Here is a 20298-nt window from a genome sequence, read left to right as displayed (position 1 = left end):
TACGTGTACTTTATTTACAATAATTTTCCAATACCTATCACCTATGTTAGTCTGTCTCTACTCTAAACCAATCCAAAAGTGTCAGCATCCCAGAAGAAGATGGAGGACAAGAAGAAGGAGAAGAAGGACAGGACACGTCCAGATTCCTCCATCTTTCCTCTTGAACCCCCATTCTAAAACCCCAAAATTCTACTTTTTCACCCTGTGACAAATTAACTATCATTCTACTCAAACTCTCGTGGCTTGTAAAGCCTCACACAAAGCTGGTAATTGTCTCCATGGACTAAAATCAAAGGCACAGGTGTTTTTGACTCCCTGCCAAGGTCTCTGAGCCCCCTGCCAGGGTCTCGAGCCACCCAGGGCAGGCAGAGGGATATTTCACAGTTCCTGGCCCTGGCAGCCCTGTGGAAGCCTGGAGTGCTCCGTGGAGCAGCTCTTCAGCTGCACCTTTGGGATCAAGTTGTTTCCCACGAGAAGCATTTCCAGAGCCTTTGGTGTGTCCCAAAGCCATCGGAACATCGGGGCTGCTGCTGGGACATGCTTGCATTGAGGGTGTCTCTCCAGCCACATTGCTGGAGATCATGGAATGCTTTGGGTGGGAAGGGACCTTAAAGCCCACCCAGTGCCACCCCTGCCATGGCAGGGACACCTCCCACTGTCCCAGGCTGCTCCAAACCCTGTCCAACCTGGCCTTGGGCACTGCCAGGGATGGATCAGCCACAGCTTCTTTGGGCACCCTGTTCTAGTCCCTCTCCACCCTCACACAGAAGATTTTCTTCCCAACATCCCCTCTAAATCTTTCCTCTTCCTTTAAAACCATTCCCCTTGGTCCTGTCACTCCAGTTCCTGATGAAGAGACCTCGTTCAGCTTGTAGGTCCCTATCTGCTAAAAGCTTCTCCCCTGATCATTTCGCTGCCATTTCCAGTCCTGGAAGTCCTAGGGTTTTATTAATATATATTATATATTTTAGTATAGTATATATTTTATTATTTATATTGCAATTGCAGGACAAAAGCAGTCAGGGGACAGGAGAGGGGCCCTGGGTGTGGGTGTAAAGGTGAGGTCTGTCTGTGCAAGTGTTTTGTGGGGGAGGATTAGAGAAGGTAGGGAAGCTTTTGGGCAAACAAGCCCTCTGATCAGAACCAGAAAGGTCAGGCTGCAAAGCCAGGTGAGAAGAGCTGCTCAGAGACTGGTGAGGTATTTAACACCTGGGGATGGTTTGGAAGGAAAGAGTGAGTGTGACACACAGGAGACAAGATATTCTAAGGCAGCATTTCCTTGGAGACACAGAAGCAGTTTATGGGCCATGGCACATGATGAGGTGCTGGAGGGGACAGGGGCCAACTCCAGGAGCCTTGCTATATGGTGGAGTTGTGGATTTTAATTCCTAAATCTGCCTTTTGGTGCTTTTCATAGTAGCATTTTTTTTCCTCCGATCAGGGCTGAGAGAGCAGACAGAGTGGGATTTTTTTGGTGATAAATGGTGGCCTGGTGGCTGGGGGTGTGCCTGTCTCTCACAGATTGTCTGTGGGAGTGTGCTGGGGTGCTCAGCTTCATCTGTGCCCTGCCAGGAGGGCGGAAGGTGAGCAGGGGAAGTCTGGAAGCACACTGCTGGGAGTATCCAGGCGTGGAGTGTGGTGTACGTGGAGCTGCTGGAGGCACACTGTCAAATTTTGCATTTTTCCTAACGCAGAACCTGCTGCTGGAAGCTCATGGTATTCACGTCAGGTGCAGCACTGATTTTTTTTTTTCTTGTTAGCATTAAACATACTCTTTTGATGAGGTTACTCTCTTATTTACATTACCACCTCTCTTCCTCCCCAGCCTAATGAGCTTTGTGCTGCTTCTCACAAGCTGAATCCGTGTTCTTGCTATTAGTGGGAAGGACCACTGGACCATGCTGTCTGCACTCTTTGTTCAAAGCAGGATCAAAATTAATGGGAGAATTGTGTATGTGGCAATCCTGAGAACCCAAAAAGCCACGGTGCCTCACCCGCTGGGGGCAGCAAATTAGGTAACAGAGCAGCTTGCTTCAAAATCCAGGGATAAAGAATTCCTGAGGCAGGCATGGTGAGGAGGAGAGATGAAATACCACAAAGTGTCATTGATTCACAGCCGGGGCCGGGCACTTTGTGCAAAAAGGAGCTGTGTGTGAGTCCAGCCAGCTCTGCTGCCCCTGTGACAGCTGTGCCTTGCTTGGGAGGGTTTTGGGATCAAAAGCAGGCACCTGTCACTCGTGGTGGTTTGTTCCAGCTCTTGGACTTCTGCTGACATCCCTCTGAAGGGCTGCTGAAGGTTGTCTGAGCAGTGCCTTGGAAATGACTCCTCAGTGTTCATGACCTGGCAAAGCCAAGGTGTTGGAGCTGGAGGGGGGGAAGGAGAAAGGGAGGTGATTGTTTCTGACCCAGAGCAGGAATTCCCTGGTGCTGGGAGCACCTGGGGGTGTGTGGCACCAGCTGTCCTGGGTTAGCATCTCAGAGCTCGTGTCCTGTGGCAAGAGAGCCTTCACAGGAAGCTGCTGCTGCCTGCTCGAGGCAGCCTGGGCAGTGAAGGTGTTGGGCACAGTGCTGGGAAAGAGAACTGCTGCTTTCTGGGAGGGTGAGGATTCAGATGTTAGGAAGATTTAGGTGGGATATTAGGAAGGAATTGTTCCCTGGCAGGGTGGGCAGGCCCTGGCACAGGGTGCCCAGAGCAGCTGTGTCTGCCCCTGGATCCCTGGCAGTGCCCAAGGCCAGGCTGGACAGGGCTTGGAGCAGCCTGGGACAGTGGAAAATGTCCCTGCCATGGCAGGGGGTGGAAATGGATGGGCTTTAAAGTCCTTTCCAACCCAAACCATGCTGGGGTTCTGTGTCTTGTAGGATTTCTCTCAGCCCTGAGCCCCTCAGAAGGTGTTTGTCCCTGGAGAGGAGTGGGAGTGTGTCCCACAGTGTTTGTTCATGGCATGGGAGGGTTTCCACTGTGAGGCCATATCAGGGAATCCACCTCTAGTGCATCATCAGTGCCTTTGGACAAACTGCCTGCAAAGCAAAGAAGGAACAGACCCAGTGGCCAAGGGCAGGAGAAGAGGGAGAACAAACCAGGAACTTTTCTCCCCAGACTCCTGTTCCCACTGTGATAGCAAAAAGGATGAACAGCTCCAGGGCAAATGGGAGACGTGCTATTGACCACCATGGCAGCAAGGACTACAGCCAGCAGGACCAAAAAGCAACTCTGGGCAGCAGCATCACTCAGCGAAGGGAGGGTTTCTCTCCAGGTATTGATCAGCAGTTTGCAACAAATGCCCAGCATGGAGATAAACACAGGTTCTGTGGTGGTGGAGACCTGGGCCTGAGGCCACGGGGAGCTCTGCAATAACTCAGCTGTCTCTCCTGCTGCCCAGTGGAGCAGGTGAGGCTGACCCACTCCAGCCTGGCGACTGCAGCTGCTCTGCCTTCTTAAGCAGGTAGCTGAGGGTTTGTGTGACTGGCAGGTGCCTTAAATCAGCTGAGGGGCTGCAGAGGGTCTCACCCCAGCAGCTCCTTGGAAATTCAGCCTGGCTTTTGTGGGCAAATCCTGGAGAAGTGTGATATTGAAAAGCAGAGGCAGTTTTGGGCACCCTCCTGGTGCCCCTGGAGCTCTCCTGTGCACAGGGGGGGCTGCTGTGAGGGGGAAGCAGTGAGACACCTGCTTGTCTCACCCATCTCAGCAAAATTTGGGATCAGAACTGTTGTGTCTGGAGCTCGGGTGTGGACTGCAGCAGCACGCTCCCCTTTTGATTAGTGGTGCACAGCTTTTATTAATTAATGCTGTAAAAGACCTGCTACAAACCAGAAAAATCTGACTGTAGGTGCTGTGGTTCTGGGGCATGTTTTAGGTGTTCATTGCCAGAAGGAGGGAGGAGTTGGGGAGAAGGTTTTTTTCTGTCTTTTTAGCACCATCTTCTGATAAAATTTGAGGGACAACCTGAGATATACTCCAGGTTTATCTAAAAGATATTAGATTGACTTTTATTTCACTTGCTTCCACTTACAGTGCTGGGAGATTTTGCTGTGCTTTAGTGCATGGAATTGTGGTTTTTCCTTACAGAGCTTCAGAAAGGATATTTTAGAGCTTGTGGGAAAGCAGCAAAGTGGGGAACAGGCCAGGATCTGTCTTTGCTGGCAGTAAGCATGGTGCAAAACCCACCTGTCTTACTTTCCAAGCCTCTGTAGCAAGCAATCAAGTCTGCCATGTCAACAAAAACCACGAAGACCTCTGCTTTCTGCTGAGGCAGAAAGATAATTTGTGGCTCAGGCATGACTGAGATGTTAGGTGCCAAAATTATGACCACTCTGTCAGATTGGCTGGATAATTTTCACTCCTAAGCCTTCCACCAAGATGATTTTCAGAGCTTAGAAATTAGTCTTACTCTGCAGAGCTGTCAGTGTCTCCCAGCTGTGTCAGTGTGTGCTCTAACAAATGTGTGTACATGTGATAGAGCTGTTTCCTCATCATTCCCTGCACTCCTCCAGACACCTGGGAAGCTTATCTTAAGTGCAGCTCTCCTCTCCCAGGGGTCACTTTTGTAAATTTGTTTTCTGGTTTGTTTTCCAGTAGTGTAGAAAACTTCTATAACAGGCTGCTTGTTGTGTGGGGTTGTTGTTTGTTTTTTTTTTCCTAGGCTGTGTAGCCACACAGGGAAAAAGATTTTATGTTTGGAGTAGATTATGCTTGAAATTGATGTGGGGGAGGTTTCTTTGTGGAGGTAGGGAGCTGAAGCAAGGAGAAATTGAGACCTCAGAGTGTTTAAGACTCAATTCTGAGTAAAACTTTGTGTCCTCAAAGAGGGGCTGTGCTGAGGTCTCTTGCCAGGTCTGCAAGGGGAGTAGATCCCCTTGCAGAAGAGGAGCAGCAGATCCTTGGGGAAAGGAGCATCCCTTTGCTGACCTCTCCCAGCACTGACCCAGATCCACAATCATGGATTGGGGCTCCATGGATCCATGGTCACTGCTCCTCCCTGAGGCCCCCTGGCCCTGTAACAACACCTCTCCTCCTAGCAGGAGGTGGGAGGTGCACAGAATCCACCTGGAAGAGTTTTTGCCTTTGTTCCTGGTGGTGAAGGTGAGCTGTGAGCCTACAGTTGCCTCATCCTTTTGGCTCTGCTTCCCGACTGATTTGGGTTCTATTATTAGCAGCTGATGTGCTGCTGGAGTCACTCTCCTCCTACCTCTGCTAATTAATCAATGTGCCCCGTGACAGCCCTTGACCATTAAATAATATTCATTAGTATCCAGACCCCAACAGTGTGGATGAACCCATCTATCTTCATTAGCTCTTGGATTTCAGCATCAGGAGCAGGAGCCAAAAGGGACAGTGAAAGGGCACTTTTCTTCCTCATCCCAGTGAAAACTGACCTTGATGGTATTTCTCTTTCTTCCCCTCCCTGCCCCTTGTGTGGTGGTTAAAGGAGAAGGTGGGCAGGAGCTTCAGCTCCTCTCCTCATCCCAAGTGGCCATCCTTGGGGAAAAGGAGACAGGATGCTCTTTAAAGGTGCTAAATAATGTATGATTATTTGTAAGGAATCCAAGAACGTCTCTTGGGCCACGAAGGAGGGAAGGTGAAGATGAATATTTATGCACGTCCCAATTGCCCTCCTCCCCCTGACAATTAGCTTGGCCAGTGGTGGAGCCACATCTGCACACAGGTGCCCCTAAATTGTCCAAAGCTGTCTGCACAACCCCAAAAGCAGAGAGGAGGAGTTACACTTTTTGTGAGTGTTTCCTGACCCGGGCAAACACCTGGTGTTCTCCTGGGAAACCATGGCTCACCTTTGCTCCCCAAAACAAGAGGGAATTGCTGTCCTTGCTCATCTGTGAGATTATTTCCTGAATGTTCCCACAACACAGCAAACGCGTTGGGAAGTTGTGTCATTTCCTTCCTGCCAGGTGAATCTGCCCTGAAGCAATTCCTCTTTTTGTCAGATTAAACGTATTCAAATGGAAGAGCTAAAAGGACACGGTGAGGCCTGCTGAGACGTTGAGTTTGTTCCCTTCTCTTGGGTTATCCAGTGTGATCCTCCAATCCCCATGGATGTCCTGGGAGTGGTGGATTTGTCTCCTGGTCTCAATCCCATGCATGACCCAGGGAGAGATTGTGCAGTGGATAATTTCCCTGTGTCTCTCAGACCTTTTTTTTGCTCCCTGTGGCACTGTGGCTGTTGGAGATGAACAAAAAATGATATTTTTGCTCCTTGCAGGCTGCTGTACTCAGACTTGCTTTCTGGTCTTCCAGCGGCATTCCTGGAATTATTTTTTTTTTCCGTCCTCCTGTAGATCTTAATTTGAATCCACCTCTGTTGATGCAGGTCTGCTGAGAAGATGAAAATCAGTCATTTTCCTGGAGCCACCACTGTAAGTTATTTATACAGTGATTAGTTAAAGCTTCAGATATTTAATGCAACCTTTAAATCACGTATCCACCAACAGCAATTGGTCACATAAAACTTCATTGAGTGGTATCTATCACTTACTGTTTTTCTCAATATGTGCATATATTTAATTTTCCACAGACCTCTCACTGATATTTTCTGCTGAGGAGCCAGTAAATCGAGGGGCTTCATAAAGTGTTTTGTTGCATGGCTCTGAGTGAATTACTTCTAAAGGGAGCATGGAATATAAAAATTCATCTTGCAAGGAAGTTGCCCTGTTGGATGAATCCCATCTCTATGTTAAAACAGGCTGAAGCCTAAAAATTAAATGTATTTTCACAAGATGAGTAGTTAGTAAAGGCTCTTCCACCCAGTCAGCTTTGAATATTCAGCCTTGTTGGTTCTGCTTCTGTTTTTTTCCTCTTCTGCCTCAGCTTGTGTGACAACAGCTGCTTTGTGGCAGGGGTTCAGAACTGTACCTGTAAACATTTGAATTCAAAGATATGGTCAAAATTTCATGGTGTAAAGCCAGCTCAAAAAGCCAAGTTCTTAGGCTTAGCAGAGGAAATGGAACTTGAAAGTAGCATAGGTAGAAAATGTAAAGCTGAAGTCTAATGAACTTCATTTTTGGAAGAAAGGGGAATTAGAATTAATGAGAAGAGAATATTGCAGCTGGGGAAGCTGGGCTGAGCCCAAACCAGCACAGACCCCTGAAGTGAAGATTTGGGCACCTTATCTCCCACCCTGGGTGTGTGGAACTGCTCCACCAGGGTCTGTCCACGACCTCAGCTGGACCTGGCACTGGGTAGGTTGAGTGCCACAACCTACAGACTCAATTTGCGTCTTGGACTCAGATTTGGGATTTCTCTCATACTGGAAGCAAATTTACCACTCATTTCTGTGGCAAATATACGTCAGGCAGGGTTAGCTGCTGCTGCTGCTACAGCAAAGGCCTCTGTCTTAGCCTGTGCTGTAATTAGGTCATTAATTAAATACTCTCTAAATATTTCCTTTTCCCATTTTTTGAAGCAAGGATGGGTCCACAGTCCCTTTGGATGTGCTTGGTGGGCTGAAAACAGCAACAGAGTGGCAGGTCAAGGTGATGGGGAGTCCTTCCTGTGCCTTCCCACACAGCTGTGAGTACTTCACTGAAAATCTCATTACAAACAGGGCCTTGACCTCTTTTTAACTGCAGCTAAAAGCAGTGTAGCCCCTTTCCAGCATTGCTATGGCACGAGGAAAGGGGGAAGAAATGTCCACAGACTTCAGAGGACCTTTTCCAGGTGTGAGGGAGCTCCTGCTGTATGTGAAGTTCAGAGCCAAAGACTACCTCAATACATCGTATTTAACTTTGTCCAATTCCCTTCCCATTTTCTGCAGTGATAAAATCCCTATTGCTCTTTCATCTCTCCCCTTTTTCTCCCAAGTAGGTTCTGTGAAAGTGATGTTTGGGGGCAGTAAATCACAAAATGGAAGCCTCCGTTCATAAAATGCTTTATGCCTCCCTCCATCAATATTTCAACGTGCAACACAGACACCAACATTTCATTTTAATTACGCTGCAAGTTTCCTGGCTGAGGGAGAAAGCTGAACTCTGCCAGGCAGCCCAGCCCCATCCCCATCCCCTCCTTGCCATGGGATCCCTGCAACATCCAATTATTAGTGGGTTTTGTTCACCTGGGTCACGGGGCTGTGTGAATTCCAGCTGGGCTGAGCCTGGCCTGGCTCCTTCTTTCCTTGCCCTGGGGTGAGAGGAGCTCTTGGATGTGTCTGTGGGAGCTGGTGCCTTGCCTGGAGCCCTCCAGCAGGCAGGGAGGATGATCCAGCACAGACAGAAGGTTTGGGAGGACAGGCTCTGACAGTGATCAGAGGCAAGGGGAGGCTCCCCTGCTACAGCAAGCATCCCATTGTAAAAATTGTCCTTCCTCAGGTTGCTTCACTTGCAAGGACTCTTCTGCTTCTCCTCTGCTGTGAAATGCTTGATCCAGCACAGCAAGACATTTGCCTTATTTGCAAGGAACAGGGCACACCAAGTATATATAGTTCTGGGGATCTGGATGGAGAAGTTTTGTGTGGTCAAAAAATTAGAAATAATTTGCTGGACAAAGGGGGACAGCACTGCCCAGCTTGGAAGGAATGGCTTTTTTTTGAATGATCAAGGGAGGGAAAATGGCACCAAGCCACTGATAAAAATTGATGAGGAGGGCAAAGCACGTGCAGGCTTCCAAGCAATGAGTAAGCACCATGACATCAAGGAAAGGTTTTGTCAGTGGGATGAAGAATTCCCATCAGTGATGTGTCTTGGGGCTGCAGAGCCAGACGAATTTCATTTGCAGAAGAGACAGAACAGTAACTGAGGTGTTCAAGTTACTGAATGACACTGGCAAGTCACCCTGTGCCCCTGTGTAGGCAGCCCTTTTTGGGAGGTTTAGGTGAGGGGCCCTGCAGGAATCAATAGCTGTTCACTCAGTTAACATGCCAAACTGCAAAACTCCTTCCTAGAATCACAGAACGGTTTGGGTTGAAAGGGATGTTAAAGACCATCTTGTTCCACCCTCCTGCCGTGGCCAGGAACACCTTCCACTATTCCAGGATTAGATTGTTATGGGATTTTAATTTCTGTGTTTTGTTTTTTTTGGTTTTTTTTTTTTTTTTTTGCCATCAGGAAACAAGGTAGATGCATTGTGCAGCTGAGGGAAAGGAACCAGCAATTGGGAGAATCTGAACCCTCTTTCAGATCTTCCCTTTTATAGAATCATGGCATGGTTTGGGTCAGAAGGGACCTTAAAGCTCATCCAGTTCCACCCCCTGCCGTGGCAGGGACACCTTCCACTGTCCCAGGCTGTTCCAATCCCATCCAGCCTGGCCTTGGGCACTGCCAGGGATCCAGGGGCAGCCACAGCTGCTCTGGGCACCCTGTGCCAGGGCCTGCCCACCCTCATGGGGAACAATTTCTTTCTAATATCCCATCTAAACCTCCCTCTGTCAGTTTAAAACCATTGCCCCTCGTCCTGTCACTATCAGCCCATGTAGAAAGTCACTCTCCCTCTTTTTATACAACCCCATTTAGGCGCAGGAAAGGGCTCTCAGGTCTCCCTGGAGGCTTCTCCAGGCTGAACAGCCCCAGGTCTCCCAGCGTGTCTTTGTGGCAGCCCTCAGAACATCTTCATGGCCAATACTGCCGTGTCCCTCCCAAAAAACCACAGCAGATATTCCCAATTACAACATTCCCAGGTGTGTGAGGCAGCACGAAAATCCAAGTGACAGAACACAGAAGGAAAGGAGGGGGCCCTAACGCAGAGGAAATATGTCCCTCGTGGTGGTGCTGTTCCATCATTGTCAATTAGCAGGAGAGTTAAATCCCCAGCAGCTGGTGTGGGGTACGGCTGCAGAGAGGGCACCACACTGGATGGCTTGTCAGGGTAATCCGATGTGACAATTGCTGTGCTCTATCCTGGGGAAGGTGGGGAGAGGGAGCAGTGCCTGTGACACACACAAATGCTAACTGGAAGGGAGGGAGGGAGGCGTTCGTTCCTTGTAAGCACACGCAGACGTGAATGCACTGATTTATGTAACTTCCCAAAGCCTGGCTGCTGCCCACAGAGCCTTCTCAAAACACACATCCAAATTAAGATGCCACGCAGCAGACAAATTGCTCTGTGTGGAAACTTTGTTTGCAAAGTCAACGTTTTTGCAACAGCTTATTTAAAGCCCTAAAATTTATTTTTTTTTAATAAAAAAACCCAAAACAAGCTGTGTGGAGAAACAAATATCTATGTGTTGCTGGTATCAAGGCCCAGGACATGGTTTTGAGGCAAGCAGAATGTCACAGCAGTTCAGGCTTTCAGGGACAAGGGTTGGCATCTTTGGATATGGATTCACTAAAATTAATTCAAGTCCAGGCAGCACAAAAGAAATGATTTAACAAACAAATCACCTGCCCGGGAGCAGCAATTTGGGATTTTGGAACAGAGGGCTACACATTTCAAGCTGAGATGGGGAGTGTGGGATGTGTTATCCTTCACCCAACATCGTATTGCAGCATTTCCTCTGCGAAGGGAAGTGTGAAAAATGAAGTTAAAGCTGTGATCTCTGTATTTTTTTCCTCTCCCTAGGGCTGGTGACTCCCTTTTACTCAGAGCTGCAGCAGACTGGCAGAGGAGCTCTCAGGTGGTGTTATCCATAGGGTAATGGGAATTTTCCTTTTCTCTGTGTGTGTGTGTAATGCTCAAGCCATGTTAGGGCAAGAATGGAGTTGTTTTGGAGAACCTATCCTAGGATCTCCTTGAAGTTCCTCTGAAAGACTTTTCCAGGAATCCTGCTTCTATGAAAATTAATCTGGTTGTAATGACAGAAGATGGGGAGGTAAGGGCAAGGCAAAGGGCCTTGAGAGAAGGCTGATTTACAGAAAAAACTGCAACAGCTCAAAAGAGAAGTCTTCAGCTGCAAGCCTGGAGAGAGTCACGAGGGCTGGGAGCTGTTAGAAGGATGTGCCGTGGGATCAGAGGCAGGGACAGCACCAAAAAGCATTTCTGAAGAGGTGGGAATGGCAGTCCCAGTTGTTAGCAAGGAATATTTCCTTGCTGATCTTGAGCTGACACAGACCATCCTAACAACCAGTGGTCCTGAACAGGAAAGCGTAAAGGAGCTGAAATTTGTCTGTTCTCACAGGAAATGAGGTTTGGGTTGATCTGGAGGAGAAAAGAAGCGTCTGGATGGGCAGAGTTGTTTGCCAGGTGGATTTGCCTCCCTGCATGGTGTAAGTCAGTCTTAAAGAACCTGTGGCTGTATGTGTGCAGTCAGCAAGGGTTTTTGGGGTGACACCTTTTGGTCTGGACCCTAAACAGCAGGACTGTTAGGGAGTAGAAAGGGAAAATGGCAGGTTTGCTGAGTGCTTGCTCCCTCAACACTCTTAGGCACATCCTGGTGCAGCAGGGAAACAAACAGAAGGGATCTGCTTAGGGGAGGTTATGGGTTTGCTATCCTTGGATCGTGTTTGAATACACTCTGTCCAAGAGTTGTTTTGCATTTCACCAGGGAGTCTTTTGTCTAAAGGGCAGAGTGGAGCTGTGCCTGCCCCTGCTTTCTCCAGTGGATATCACATTTCATTACCCTGATGAGCCTGAGCCAGTTCTCCCGGTCGTGTTAATTTGCCCACAAGCCAGCCTGTGTCACGTCCCCAAGAAGCCTGTGACATTTTCCAGCCTCCCCCATCACTCCCAGTTCTGAAACCTCAAATAATAATGGCAGCCTTGTCCCTTTTTTGACTTCTTGCTTCTGAAACGGAGGGGCAGAGCCACCCCCTTTGCTCAGCAGTCAGCCCCGGGCTGGGGCAGTGTGGGAGGCACCCCCTCCCAGGGCTCTGTGCTTGTGTCCTGGGGCTGCCAGGGCTCACAGCTGGAGGTTTGCACAGCCTCAGCTTTGGCAGTGTGGAGATCACCAGTGGAACAGAGTGGGGTGGATGGTTTGGCATCGTCCTGACCTTTGGGCTGGTGTGTGTGGAAGAGTAGAGTGCTCCTATGCACTTAAAGCCTTCAGACCTTTTTTCCACTCCCCAAAGCGTGGGGACATCCCTAAGGAAAGGGCCACATCTCACTGGACAGTTTGGAAATACAGGTGTCTGCTAAGGAAGGCAGGAGCCTCCCCTGGAATGGAAAATGTAAACCCCCTCCCTCTGAATTATTATAATTCTGAAATTAAGGGGCTCTCGGGCAAAGATATGGGAGCAGGAATAACAGTTCATTATTAGGGAAGAAAATAAAAATAAAATAAGACGTGCAGTAATACAAAACACCACAGCCAGAGTGAGAGCAGGAGCTGAGCCCTGTGGGTCAGGGTGGTGGCACAGTCCCATCCCATGGGGGCTCAGCCCTCCTGCAGTGCCAGCTGTGCTTCTGCTGGAGCAGGGATCCTGCACAAGGGGGGAGTTTTCCTCTGGAGCTCCAGGGCTGCTGGAGATGGGCCTGCTCTTCCTCTGGGAATGCAGGGCAGGAGAAAGCTGCTCCTCTGGGAATGCAGGGCAGGAGAAAGCTGCTCCTCTGGGAATGCAGGGGGCAAAGGCTGCTGTGCTGTTCCAGGCTCAGATTGTATCCAGGTAGGAATGCTTGGCTCCTGCCCTGGGCGGAGCATCTCCCCATGGGATGCTGGAATTTATCAGCCATTCAGGGACTCTCACTGGCTATGAACAGCAGATAATTAACAATTAATGGCCCATTGGCAGCAGGTATCTCCTGGAGGGAGGATTGGCTGTGGGAGAGATAAAGAAAACTGCCCCATAAACAGAAGAGAACTGCCCCAGCTCTGACAGATGGTGACAGAACACACACCCCAGCCACATCTTCCAACCTAAGAGAGCAGTAAATGTTTTAAACCTAGGATCTGGATGTTGCTGTTTCCTCCACACCTTGGGTGTGAGACACTTGCAAGGATTTAAATTTAGCTGCATGAGGGCAGGTGAGAAGTAAACCATGTGTATTTCTGTGGTGCTGCTCCTTTGTTACAGCTCCAGTTTGATCAATTTTTTGCATTATGTTGGTAGTACAGAAGAGTCCAGGCTGTTCTGCAAAATGTTTGTATCCAGAAGCATGAATTGAGGTGGTCAGATGTTGCTATAGGACACAAAATAACACAATGTGCACGTGACATGCGGCTCTCCTAAGGTAAAAAACCCACTTTTTAATTTCTGACTCCAACATTTATAGATTTCCAAAAGTGACAGTGGATTGGAGGGTGGCAGTGCCACCTCTCCAATGGCACTGGACAAACCAACAGTCCATCAAATTTCTCCTCCTCCATAAAAGAACGCAAAACAATATGTTATTTACATAAAGTGTGTGAGAAAGTTTGTTACAAGAATGTAAACATCAGAAGGCTTAGAAAAACTTACAAAATCAAGATGACAGTCAGAGACTGAACAGGCTGCCCAGGGAATGGTCATGGCCCCAAACCTGCCAGAGTTCAAGGAGAATTTGGACAATGCTCTGAGGCACAGGGTAGGATTGGTGGGGTGTCTGTGCAGGGCCAGGAGCTGGACTTGATAATCCTTGTGGGCCTCTTCCAGCTCTGGATATTTTATGATTCTATCAGATGTGCTTCTGCATTTATCACAGAGAATATTAATACATGCGGTTTTTTTCTTTAAATAATGAAACTTCTGCTTTACCTAATGATACATGATGATGATTTTGCTGTTCTACAAGGCTGAAGCTGAGCCATTGAAAAATCATTGGTGCTTGAATCATCCTAACCTTAAGGACAGGTATTAATTTCTCAAGAAATCTAACAGGCTCTAACAGGACAGAGAAAATTAGCTCCTGATTATTGGTAATTTTGAGAGAGATGAAGGAGCACTCTTTTAAAATACTTTTGTGATTATTTCCCTCATCCAAGCATCCCAAGAAGGCAGTTCAACACCCTGCAAGGCTGCAGCTGTTCCTCCTGCTCTCCACTGGTTATGAGGCCTTTAGGATAACCTTGGTTCTCCATATTCAGGTTTTTTAGAGGAAAGGTTAATGCATATTGGTCCATAAACCCCACCCTGGAGGCTCTGAGAGGCTTTGTATGGAGCACATGAGAGCCTGGAGCATGTGTGGACAAGAGCACTTCCACGAGGAGAACTGATTGAAAGAGAGCCTCAGGATAAGTGTGTGAAGGGGCCTTTGAATGGGTTTGGCTGTGACACAAAGCTGCTCCTGGAGAGCTCTTTGGCAGAAGGAAAGAGGCTCTCACAAAGAATTAGTTGTGTGTTGCATCAAAAGATGTGGGGTCAGGGATTGGGGTAAGTGGATCTTATTGTAAATGTATCAAAGGGATCTGGATACAGAGACTGGAGCAGAAGATAATGACGGGGAGGAGTCACCACTAATGAAACATGAGGCTCAAAGCATTTAAAATGTGGTGAAGAAGGTCCAGGAGCTTCTCTCAGCCCTAAACAACCAGGATAGTGAGGCACCAGTGCGTGGGGTACATCCACCCAGGTGGAACTGGTGAGGAAGGAGAGGCCAGTGCAGGTGGGAGCTTGCAAGGGATGCCTGGATACTCCTGGAGAAAAAGCTGGAATCTGCACAATGTGTGCACAGGTGGTGGGAGATGACTGAATTACAGGGTACAGGTCATAAACAGGCTGTGAAATGTTGCAGGGGCTGAAACAGAGATAGAGATGGGGCTGTTGAGCCATCCACCATCAATGGATCCCACTGACAACTTGGGTGCTGCTGGCCCACCAAAGCAGCAGTTTGTACAGAAGAGCCATGCTGAGAAGGGCCAGTGCACAAAGGAGACAGAGGAGTCCTGCAACTTAATTTGAATAAGGGGAGAGAGTCCCCTGGGGCACATCCCTGTGAGGTCTCTCTCAGTTTCACAGGACTCAGCCTCTTACCCTAAACTCCTGGCTGCTCTCTTCCTTTCCCCTTTGGCTGAGGTAGAAGGAAGGTGCAGCCTTTCTGAACTGCCCATCACATGTTCACTCCCTTGAACATGTTATTTCCCCCCAAAATTAAAAGTTCTGGCTGTCTGTGCTCTGCAATTGGCTTGTGCAGGCCCATTTCTCCTATGACCCTAAAATTCAGGGGTCAGACTGGGTTCTGTAACAAACCCGTGGGGCTTGAGGTCGGTACTGGCACAAAACCCATTTTGAAGACATTAGCACCCATTTCTCCTAAAGACTCTCACCCACTGGGTTGTTTGCTAGGACATCAGCACCCATCTTTCAAATTCAGCCTCCAGCCACCAGGCCAGAACCACGTGTGATGCTTTAAAGGCTTTAGATGTCCTCTAGCAAAGCCAGCCAGGAGGATGTGGTAGCTGAGGAGGATTTTTAGGGTATCCTGAGCTCAGCCTCCTTCTGAGGTGTTTGCTTCTCCCTCCAGGAGCCTGCAATCCCAACCTCGCCAGCTGCTGAACCTCTGGGGACATCAGCATTCCTTTCTGGGACAACCTGGGACCTACCTCACCCTAAGCAGAGACAGATGATCTCCAAGTGCTCCACGCCTTCCCAGAAGCTGCTGTGGGGAGTGATTTCTAATCCAAAGAGAATTTCTTCCTCCCAGCATCCCTCAGGGACATTTTCCTTTGCCCCAAAAGGCTTCCTGCTGTGTTGAGTCATGCTCGAAGCGGTGCTTGTTAAATAAGTGCCGCTGAGCTCTGCTTTAAACAAACAAAGTTGATTTACCAGGGCTGTAGGATGGCCAGGTAGCTAAGGTGTTATTTAAGAGTATTGGCACTTGGAAGGCCGAGTGCTAAAAGCACTTCATTTTTATTTCAGCTCTTAATTGAAAATCAGCTGGTTTGTCTTGTTCTCCTCCCCTGCTCCCATCCCCACGCCGGGATAAGGGCTGTTAACACCACACAGCGTGTTTGTCAAAAAGTGGCACCAGCCCAGGCTTTCACTTGTGGTTTATTAGTTTAATTACCCAGGGTCTTGCAAAGACTTCTCGGCGAGGCAGAAATGAGAGAATCTAATGTTTCTTGGGCTGGATCCTTACATCACGTGAAGCCACCTGGTGAAGGCACCGAGGTAAAAACGTGGCTCCTGTGATTAACCTTGACTGAATTCAATAATACCTCGGAGTCACATTATTGCTGACCTTGTGCTTTGCTACCTTCTCATCTTTTTAATTTGTCTTTTCTTCCTGCCTTTGCAATAACAGGCAGAAGTGTTAAAAAATAAAACCCTCCTGGCTGCCTTGTGGGAAAGAGCTCTTCTGCTTGCAATGATTTTTAAATTTTCTTTTTTTACTTTTGGTATGTTTCTTGCTATTTGTGTTTTTCTGACATTTGTGCACACAAACACTTGCATGAGAATAGCTGCTCAAGAGCTGTTTGGAGGTGTCCTTGTGATTTTTTAAAAAATGAATTTGTGTGATGGTGTGCTGAATACTGCCAGCCATCAAGATAATTCAGCATTTGTTCACACTACAAGAAGTTCTTCCTATGTGCCATTTTAGGAGATGGTCCTGACATTTTTTGTAACAAAGGAAGGGTTGAAGCTGGGATGTCCACAAAGACAAGTCCAGATGCTTCCTGGGCTTCTTTAGAGTGATTTGCTATTCTTTTTGGGTGTTTTGGTGATTTTTTTGTAGTTGTTGTGCTTTTTTTGTTGATTTTTTTTTTTGGGGGGGGGGGGTTTGTTTGGCTTTTTTTTGATCAACCAGACCAGAGCACCGAGTGCCACAAGCTGTTTGTTGAACACCTCCACCACCTTGTTGGGCAGCCCCTTCCATTTTTTAACAACTTTTTCTGTGAAGAAATTCTCCCTGATGTCCAGCCTGAACCTCCCCTGGCACAGCTTGAGGCCAGATTCCTCTTCTTTGCTAGGAATTCTGGAGCAGAAATGTTGACTCCAAGACCTAAGTTAGTAAAATGCTTGGAAAATACCTTGCTCATCCCAACATCCAGCATTAGGAGCAACCTCTCTTCATGAGACTTTCACCCAGAAACACCAGCAAGTGTAAAATTTGGCAAACACATCCTTCTGGCTATTTTTTTTGGTTTATTTTGTTTATTCTGAAGCATGTTGAACTGCCAGCTGTCCTCTTTACTCCATGGTATAATTGAAGATGCTGGTTGGAGGTGCAGCATCCTTAGGTCGAGTTGCTGGCTACCCAAAACATTTTATCTTGGTGGGGTTGGTAGTCTGGTGGATTTATTGAGGATTATCTGCTCTAGAAGGAGATTTAATCTCTCAGCTGACCTGGGTGGTGCATCACAAGTTCCAGCCATTTCTCTGGGACTTTGGGAAAAAGGTGCTTACCAGATGGGATGTTTATTTTTCATTAGGAGTGGGTTTACCCAAGAATGTATCAATACAGAATTTTCTCTTTGCAGGTCAAGAGGAAATCTGCATGTGTTTTTAGAAACACAGACAGCGAAACCATTAAATTAATTTGTATTTGCTTTAATAAAAGTGCTTCTTTCCTTTAGAGAATGATAATGGCACTAGATTAGTGCATCCAGGAGTACCATTGTGAGTGGCAGCTGGAGAATGAGAGCTTGATGGGATCTAAAATGAAAGAAAAATGTTTGCAATCAGTTTTGTGCTTCGTTCTCCTCTTACCCCGGCTACCTGAGATGTTCAACACATAATTCTACAATTATGTGATGTGTTTTTTTTTTTTTTTATTTTTAAGGCAAGGTATTCTGTAAGAAACTCTCAAGATGCTATTTTCATGCAAATAGCTTTGTGTGCTAAATTGAGGAACTTAAGAACCACAGAAAATAGAGGAAATGTGGGCAGAATGCATTCGAAATGTAAAAGTTTCCTGCGAGTTGTCAACAGCTCTTTAAGAAGTCTGCTGCCTGCACCTTTCAGCAGCTTTTCTTTGTGATTGCTGGGTGAAAAAAACCCCAACAATTACTGAAGTGAAAAGATTGTGAGTAGCTTGTTGCACTGAGGAACAGCTCTGGAGAGCGACAAAGGAACGATGTTCTGCACTTCGCTTTGTAGCTTTGGCAAAAACCAGCCGACAACAAAGCCCCGCTCCTTTTGCTATTTCCCACATTCCAAGTAAGAGGATGCCCAGGTTTTTGATGGCTTTTCCTTAAGGTTTCTCTGGCACCTTCTAGGACGTGTCCTTGTGTCTGCGCCTCTCCTGCAGCAGCGATGGCAGTGGAAGAAATCCGAATTTCCCGGTGGGAGGATCTTTGTGGCTGGCACAGAGGATGAGTGCACCAGCCGTGATTCCCCAGGGCCAGAAGCATCCTCTTGACATGGACGGGGGGAGGAATAAAGTGAGTGGCTGTTCCCCCCCTGCAAAGGTGAGCGCTGTCTCCTCCATGGCTGCCGATGATTGAGGAAAACAATCGCGCTCTGACAACACGCATTGACGTCTCCAAATGAAAAAGGAGTGAAGAACAGATTCTGGAGTCTCTCCATTGATGAGAATGGATTTCCCTGGATGGCAGCCTTTTTGAAAGTCCAATTATGTGTATATATATATAAAAATATAAAAATAAATATATATATTTAAAAAATTATATTAAAATTTTTCTATAATAAATTATATACTATATAATATGTAGCATATATGATTATAATATATACTATATTATAATCTATAATATATTGTTATATATTATAATATAATTATTATAGATAATATATAACATGATTATAATATAAAATATTATATTTTAATTATGTTATATTAGATACAATATATATTATACATAATATAATACTATTATATATTATTAAATTATGATATAGAATATATTATATAAAATTATATTTTATATATGATATATATAATTATGCATAACATATAATATTATATTATATTATATATGAAATAGATATAGAATACATTATCTATTATACTGTATATGGTATATATTATATATAACACCATAAAAGACTATGTATATAAAATATCATAATATAATATATTATGATATATATTATTTATTTACTTATTTGAAATGCTGCCTAGAACAGGCAATCCCGTCAGAGGAGTTCAGGGGGTAATCTGGGGCACAAAAACTACTTTACACACGCATTCATGAGCCCACTGAAAGGCAAACAAGAAAAAGGCCTGAGTGAGTGAGTGAGGACAAAGAGGGGAGGGGCAGCTGGGTTAATGCTGATAAATGAATATTTGACGTTTAAGTTCAACTTCCATTTGCTTGCAAATGAAAACAATTCTGTCAACACTGCAGGAGATGAGCTGTGCAGTTTTTTTATTTATCTTTTCCCCTTCAAAGGTTAATTCTTTGATTTAGAAGGTAAAAAGAAAGGGAGAAACGTTGACTTTAAATGATAGGCAAACACACATATCCTCAGCACAGCCCTGCTCCAGCAGCTGGAGGTGTCTGGGATACCTGGGCAGGGAAGGAAGAGCCCGCCAGACAGGTTTCCTAGAGGAATTTTCTGCTCCTTGTGATGCTCGCTTCCAGCCCCGAGGTTAAAACCAGGATGTTTACAGCCTCATCTTTTTATAGGCAGCATGTGATAGGTAATTTTATGTGAAAAATCTATTTAGTCCCCTGATGGAAGAAGTAAACTTAGGTGAGACTTGTTCTCCCGTGAATTCTTGGCATGCTTATAAAAAACCCCCGTTGCAGCTCTCCAAAATATTAGCTGTAAAACTTGTTCCTTGTTAAAGTTACAATCAGAAGGTGTAATAAAGGGATTATTCAGGCATGCATTACCACGGAATGTTCATCTCCAGGCACTCGGATTTTGACTCTGCAGCAGCACCGTGCTTTGCCTGGTAAATCTCGTGGTGCTGCTGGGGTAGAAAACACAAACCCTGCTTTAAATAATGCATCCCTACCCTGCTGTGCCTCTCTTCTGGTTCAAAGACAGCCCCCCTTTAAAGTTTAATCAGTAGTTTTATCGTTGCTCACAGGCAAAAGGTACCGATCCCAAAAAAAAAAACCAAAAAAAAACCCCAAAAAACCCCAGGAAAACTGGGATGGAAAAGTTGAAGAGTGGATGGAGCTGCACCTTCTCCTCTGCACCTGCTGGCTTTAATTGATGCTTCATGGTGGTGTGTGCTAATTTGGGAGGGTGGCAGGAGCCTGTTCTGGCTGGCATCCCACCTGTGCCCAGCCCAGCCACCGGGGAAACAAGCTCACAGCAAAGCTGTGCTGGAGCAGAGCAGGGGATAGGGAGCTCCCTTTGGATGGTTGGTTGGATTTATTTCCCCAGGTGTCTCTCTCAGAACAGTTTCTGTCCTTGCAAAAGGCCTTTTGGCTTATTTTTGTGTTATCTGTGACCTCCTGAAGCACCACAGGGTGTGGGGCAGGGCTTGTTATGAATAGAAAGTTATCTATATTTTTTTTTATGTTGCAGAGTTAAAAACAAGTCGGACCAGTTGCTGTAAGCTAGTTTCACTGCTAAAGAGGAGTTCTTCAATTACCTGTTAATGGCTGGTGATTAACCATTGTCCCCCTGATGCTGGCCGCTTGCCAG

The 20298-nt window shown here is 46.6% G+C and overlaps 2 long non-coding RNA genes across 4 annotated transcripts; one reads left to right on the top strand and one right to left on the bottom strand.

Annotated features, from left to right (window-relative positions):
* The first annotated feature begins 1341 nt into the window (after positions 1–1341).
* Positions 1342–16455, top strand: LOC135305837 (uncharacterized). Of its 3 annotated transcripts, none has more exons than XR_010366815.1 (5): positions 1342–1729; positions 6324–6369; positions 7420–7522; positions 10502–10573; positions 15254–16455. It is a non-coding gene; the product is annotated as an uncharacterized LOC135305837 (long non-coding RNA). The 3 variants fall into 3 exon arrangements; XR_010366817.1 differs by having other exon boundaries at positions 7416–7522; XR_010366816.1 differs by lacking the exon at positions 1342–1729 and adding an exon at positions 5230–5380.
* Positions 6711–7488, bottom strand: LOC135306208 (uncharacterized). The gene is made up of 2 exons (XR_010367041.1): positions 7118–7488; positions 6711–6865 (listed from the first exon to the last, which is right to left on the bottom strand). It is a non-coding gene; the product is annotated as an uncharacterized LOC135306208 (long non-coding RNA).
* Positions 16456–20298: the final 3843 nt, after the last annotated feature.

Source organism: Passer domesticus, chromosome 8 (assembly GCF_036417665.1).
Source record: "Passer domesticus isolate bPasDom1 chromosome 8, bPasDom1.hap1, whole genome shotgun sequence".
Lineage (NCBI taxonomy): Eukaryota > Metazoa > Chordata > Aves > Passeriformes > Passeridae > Passer > Passer domesticus.
This window is presented reverse-complemented; position numbering and strand designations above follow the sequence as displayed.